The sequence below is a fragment of the Berghia stephanieae genome, chromosome 2 (assembly GCF_034508935.2).
Source record: "Berghia stephanieae isolate SIO BIC M18660-M18661 chromosome 2, UCSD_Bste_1.3, whole genome shotgun sequence".
NCBI classification, from domain to species: domain Eukaryota; kingdom Metazoa; phylum Mollusca; class Gastropoda; order Nudibranchia; family Aeolidiidae; genus Berghia; species Berghia stephanieae.
In genome coordinates this window covers 108,070,608-108,076,680 of record NC_088361.1, presented here as the reverse complement: position 1 = coordinate 108,076,680, position 6,073 = coordinate 108,070,608, and the positions used below count along the sequence as shown (strand labels likewise).

General features: G+C 36.8%; 1 protein-coding gene across 1 annotated transcript in view; it reads right to left on the bottom strand.

Moving 5' to 3' along the window:
- Positions 1 to 4,527, bottom strand: part of LOC144963810 (dopamine receptor 1-like) — a 111,192-nt gene extending 106,665 nt beyond the window's left edge. The window contains exon 1 of the mRNA XM_078897746.1: positions 4,064 to 4,527. The gene's annotated coding sequence lies outside the window, so the exon portion shown is untranslated. The remainder of the gene's footprint in view (positions 1 to 4,063) is intronic.
- Positions 4,528 to 6,073: the final 1,546 nt, after the last annotated feature.

The following is a 6,073-nucleotide window of genomic DNA, read 5'->3' as shown; positions in this document are numbered from 1 at the left end:
AAGCGTTTTATGCTAGCCGGAGAAATATTTCATACGGGCGTCCGCCATTGTTCCAATAGTTTAGAGCCAGTGTTACTAAGTTACCATGCGTCATTAGGAAGGAAGTGACGTTACGACTATTGAATCCTATTGAGGGAAGGAACAAATTGTTATTATTCGTTCAAGTTAAACAAAGAGTTAATTTTAATATCATTTCTATTTTGGAAATGATTTCTACTTCAAAATATCAAATTGTATAAAATAAATGATTTATCAATGTTGCTCTTATCCTGAAATGTATATTATGGGTGAGTACTTCAAAGATGCGATATTGTTTTGTTTCCAATACTCATATAATATGTAACATGATCGTTGAAAGCTATAAATCATGGAACATTTTCACGTAAAAAGCACAGTAAATATTGGCTGCTAAACTTGGGTTTGGACTCAGTTTTAACCTCAGACCCAGCTACCAAAACAACTGCTGGGTGGGCAAAGAAAACTGTTCAGATATACCTTTCATGTAGGCGAAATCTCACAGGTGCCTAATGGTCTATCCGGTCCTAATTTAGGTCATCAGACCAAAGCTACACTTTAAGTCACTCAACCCTAACACCGACTATAGTCGTAGTTTACCCGGGTTACTTTTACCCCATGCCTATTTATTACACTTTTCTGAGACAAATTATAGGCGTAGTATCGAAAGTTAATTATTTACATTTTTTACATGTTAATGGCAGTTGAATGACACTATCTATGCACATGCTCATAATAATTTTTTTTTTCAATTTTGAAAAGTAGCAAAAATCTCTAGGATTGAGTGATTTAAGACAAAGCGATACCAAATTGAAAGCTGAAGTATAATCCTAATTAATGTAAAAACGTTATTATTGTGTGAAGAGAATAAATAAACCACGGAATTCCAAGGTGTTCTGTAACTCAAACTGTTATTTTAACAAATTAAACATAATCAGTACTGTGATTAAATTATGTATTATTGGGTGTTAAAATTGACACAAAGATGAAATCTAAACAGTCAGCGTATACCTACTTGATTTGAAAGTCCGTTATGTAATTAAAATCAAATAATGTAATGGCCAATAAATAAATTGGATATACCAACGATTTGAACCCGAAACAGATATAGGTTATATTATTATTTTTGAGCTTTTAAAAAAGAAATTGAGCTTTTATATAGCGCAATATCCACTAAATGTGCTAAAAGCGCTTTACAAGGGGTCACCAGCAACATTCAACATGTAGGACGGGACATAACGCCTGTGAGGCGATTTTACAAATTTTCAGACAAAGACAGCGCTGTTAACGGCCAGGTACTACTTTTACACCTGAGTACGGTGAGATAATGTGAGTAAAGAGCCTTTTCCACGGACTCAACTATGCGCCGAGCGCGAGGCTGGAACCCAGGACCTTCCGATCCGAAAGTAAGTGTCATACCACTAGACCACATAGCCGCACGGTATGTATTAGTATGTAGTAAGAAAAAAAGCTAAAGCTTATGCAAAAACTCCTCAAAGAAGACGCTTCCTTCTAATATTTATGTGTCTTCTGCATAAATCTTACAATCTGTATTTATTATAGTGAAATCAATATCATGTATGTAAATTATAAATAATAATGGTACACTACCCTGAGTGATCCCGCCGCTTATGACTGGCCTAAATTCTGAAGCTTCATTTCTTACCAGAACCCTCTGGCTACGACTCGATAAAAAAATGATATAATCCATTCAAAAACGAATTCCAACTATTATACCATAAGCACTTAGTTTAAGAAAAAGGCCGTATGAGGAACAGAGTCGAAAGCCTTTATAAAATCTCACATAATAATAAATGATACAATGAGCCAATCATTGAGAATAATAATAAAAATTCTAGGAAAATGCATTACAAATAAAGTTGTTGTTTTTTTTAAACCGTAAGCTCTCGAGTTGGAAACAATTATTGTATCCTTAAAGGTTAATCCCCATTCAAATTATAAAACCATTGTTTGGGTTTACAATACTAAAATAATAACAACAAACGCATTTCCACAATAAACAGGATGTGTGTGTGTGTGTGTGGGGGGGTGGGGGGGGGGGATTGAAAGACAAGATCGCCCGTCAATCTTAAATGCAAACAAGTTAGCAAAGGCAATCATTCTTGGTAACAATGATGAGAGGCAAATCTCTATTATTGAAACAGGCATCGGTGGAAATCAACAGTGCGTGGTTGCATTTCACAAGAACAAAAAAAAACCAAAAAGGTAAACACTTGTAAGCTGACTTCATATTCAATCATGATAACATAGATAGTATGCGCTTGGCTAAGAAGCTCAAAACATTGCCATCCGGAAGTATAACGGACCAACACACAAAACTATGTGTAACCATGAACTTGTATAGTCTGGTTCATACAGTTTAGTGAGAAGTACTCATAAACGCGGATGGCAAAAAACAATAACAAAGACCAGTGTGACGTCATCTTCGTTCTATCTATAGATAGTATGCAGATGACGTCACTCAGGCCTTTGTTATTGTTTTTGCCATCCGCGTTTGTGAGTTGTTCTCACTAAACTGCATTAACCAGACTATAAAAGTTCATGGTTACACAGAATTTGTGTGTTGGTCCGTTATACTTCCGGATGGCAATGTTGTGAACTCCTTGGTCAAGCGCATTCTATCTATATCCTAAATTTCTTTAAACACATTACGCTTTTTAAAGTTGTCCTTCAGAGCCATTAGGCCCATGGAGCCGGAGTTTATCCCGGTTTCTATTATGTGAAACTACAATAGCAATTGCTTGCTATCCTTTGGATATGACGCTGATCTATCTCACAGTACTTTCCGCTAGATCTAACAGAGGCAGCTACCCAATCACTGCTGGGGATCAGAAAAAAACATCTCGACTGCACCCGATCGATCTCAATTCCTTTGCGTGCGAAGCGGTGCCCTAACTACTGAGCTATTGGGACCACCAACACTGCAATTATCTGGTCTGAATTTTATAATAGGACGTTGTTACTTCTACATGTGTTAATTAATTTACGAGTTTCATAATTAAATTTCATTAGTATCTCATAAGTGATTAGTAATCTCGGACAAACTTAACTTATTGAAATTGGCGTTACTCATCTCTTTGTTATTATTTTTAGTAGACAACAATTTTGGTGATTAGTTCTCACTAAATTATATCAATCAGACTCTGATTAACGTTGACGGTTACACATAGTTTTGTTTGTTGTGAGTTATATCAGACTTGCGGATGATGTGAGAATTTACCTTAGCGCATAGCATCAATCAACTCTGGCTTGTCGCGTCAATACGGCATTATGTAGAGTTGACCACTACTACTACTACTACTACTACTACTACTACTACTACTACTACTACTATCACGCCATCAAATAGGCTGATGTTTTGGGGTGTTTGTTTCCTTGTATTTTTCTCCCTGCTTTGTCTGACACTGTATCATACACACTTTATTTTCCAGATCAGTGGAAAGAGAAGATGTTTCGTCTCATACACTCCAGAAACTCTAATTCTGATCATTAGTTTAATTTGTTCGCAATACTTAAATCTTAAATTCTTAAATTGAGCTTTATATAGCGCAATATTCACTAAATGTGCTCAAAGCGCTTTACAAGAGTCCTGGTCAACAGCAACATTTACACGTAGACGGACATGACGCTGTTAGGCGATATTACAATTTTTCGGACAAAGACAACGCTGTTAACGGCCAGGTACTCATTTTACACCTGAGTACGGTGAGAGAATGTGAGTAAAGAGCCTTTTCTAAGGACTCAACTATGCGCCGAGCGCGAGGCTCGAACCCAGGACCTTCCAATCCGAAAGCGAGTGTCATACCACTAGACCACATAGCCGGACAATACTCTTAATCCAAGTCATTTCGACATAAGATCAGACTAACTCGATGGATTGGTCACATGATTAAATTTAAAGAATAAGAATAAATACAACAAAAATATTCTATGAAGCGACCAAGAGTCATTTAACAGTTTTGCAACCGGGGCATTTGACATGCAAATATTGTGTGTATGGAATTATTTTTTTTAAAATTCAACTTACCTTAAATAAATGAGCACGGTAAAATTTGAATATGACGTTTTGAATACTTCCAAAATTGTGCAGATATCAATTTTCTTGCATCGTCTCAATTCATATGAATAAAGCTTGTTTTATTTCCAAAAGTCTTCATTTGATATCATTCCTCTCGCGTCAATTCAATTCTGATGAAGATAAAATATATCAATTCAAAGCATTGGCGATTATACACATTAATCCAAGCGAATCAAACATGGAATTTACCACTATAACACTAGTTTCACAACGAGCAATTTAATAATAATAATATCCAACTATGGTCAAGATTCACTCGGCAATGAAGGACTGAGGAGGAAAAAACAACAAGAAAGTGTGCTAAGACTAGGTCATATTGATCCGACAAGCCCCCGACTATCGGAGAAGAGTGCCCTGCGACTAGCATTACCGAAAACTAATATTGTTTTAAGGTTGCTTGACTTTCCTCGTTTGTTCCGTTGAGGTGGTACTAGGGCAGGTACCCAAAAAGCAATCATACGCACATTGGTACCGTCACTCCCTTGGCTGAGAAGGAGGTAAATGGATAGGGGGGAAACCAGTGCCGAAGCAGCAGTGGTCCTCTCATTACATCACTCGAATCACGCAAGGTAGAAAAAGTGAGAGCTTGTAAGAAATGACATATTTATCCCTTATCTCTTTTACTCAAGGCTTATTCACAGGTGACTGAGCAGGAAATACTTTATGAGTCTCTCTCTCTCTCACTCTCTCTCTCTCTCTCTCTCTCTCTCTCTCTCTCTCTCTCTCTCTCTATTTATCTATCTATCTCTCTCCCTCGCTCTCCCCCCCCCTCTCTCTCTCTTCTCTCTCTTCCCTCCCTCTCTTTTCTGTCTTCTAATCCTCTCTTTATCTCTCTCTTCTCTCTCACTCTTCTCTCTCTTCTATCCCTCTCTTTTCTTCTCTATCCTCTCTTATCTCTCTCTTCTCTCTCACTCTCCCCTCTCTCTCTCTCCCCATTCTCTCTCTCTCTCTCTCTCTCTCTCTCTCTCCTCTCTCTCTCTCTTCTCTCTATCCTCTCTTTTCTGTCTCTATCTCTCTTTTCTCTCTCTTCTCTCTCCTCTTCCCCCTCTCTCTCTCTCCCCCTTCTCTCTCTCTCTCTCTCTCTCTCTCTCTCTCTCTCTCTCTCTCTCTCTTCAATGAATATGACGAAGAATGCAAACGACATCGAGCGCCGTTATGTCGTGGTCGTCCTACTTGTAAATTGCACACTTTGCTGTATCGCCCTTGACTAGAATAACATGGACCAGGAGGTTCGTAGGGCACGCTTGAATGAATACGGTGGAATCTTTACAAACAAGATTTACTTTCGTTACTGAAGCTCATTTAATCGCCTTTTTTATTATCCATAACATATTATTATATTTTGTATTTCAGATATCTCTTCGGAACAGTGTTTTTATTTATATATTATTTTCTCCCCGGGCATTCAGAATTCACATATATTTGAATCACCGATTTAGAAAGGAAATATTTGTCATAAATAAAATCAATAATTGTTACTTATTTGTAAATTGCTTTCAGAATCGTTATTTGATATCTTTGTACTCAAAAGGTCTAGACGTTTAATGTATAGATTAATGGTCATAATATTACGAAGATTCCAAAAATTAATTGATACTGATTATCGCTATTTTAATCCAGTGCTACTATAAAGAATACTAATAAACAAAAATGAATATTATAACAGCTTCAAAACAGAACAAAACACCAAACAAGGGACGTTTCGGGCACAAAACCCTTCTTCAGCCAACAAAAAAACAACAACAATAAAGATATAATAAATACCTTACTAAATTCCAGATGAAGGGTTTCAAACCCTAAACGTTCCGTGTTTGTTATTTTGTTATTTTTTGAATCTGTTATATTCATTTATGTTTATTACTTTTTAACAGCCACAGCTTCTAGCAGCCTAGTATCACTATAGAGAATACTCAGAATTACGTAGATCTGCCATTTTTTTGTGTTACAAAGCTTTTGAAA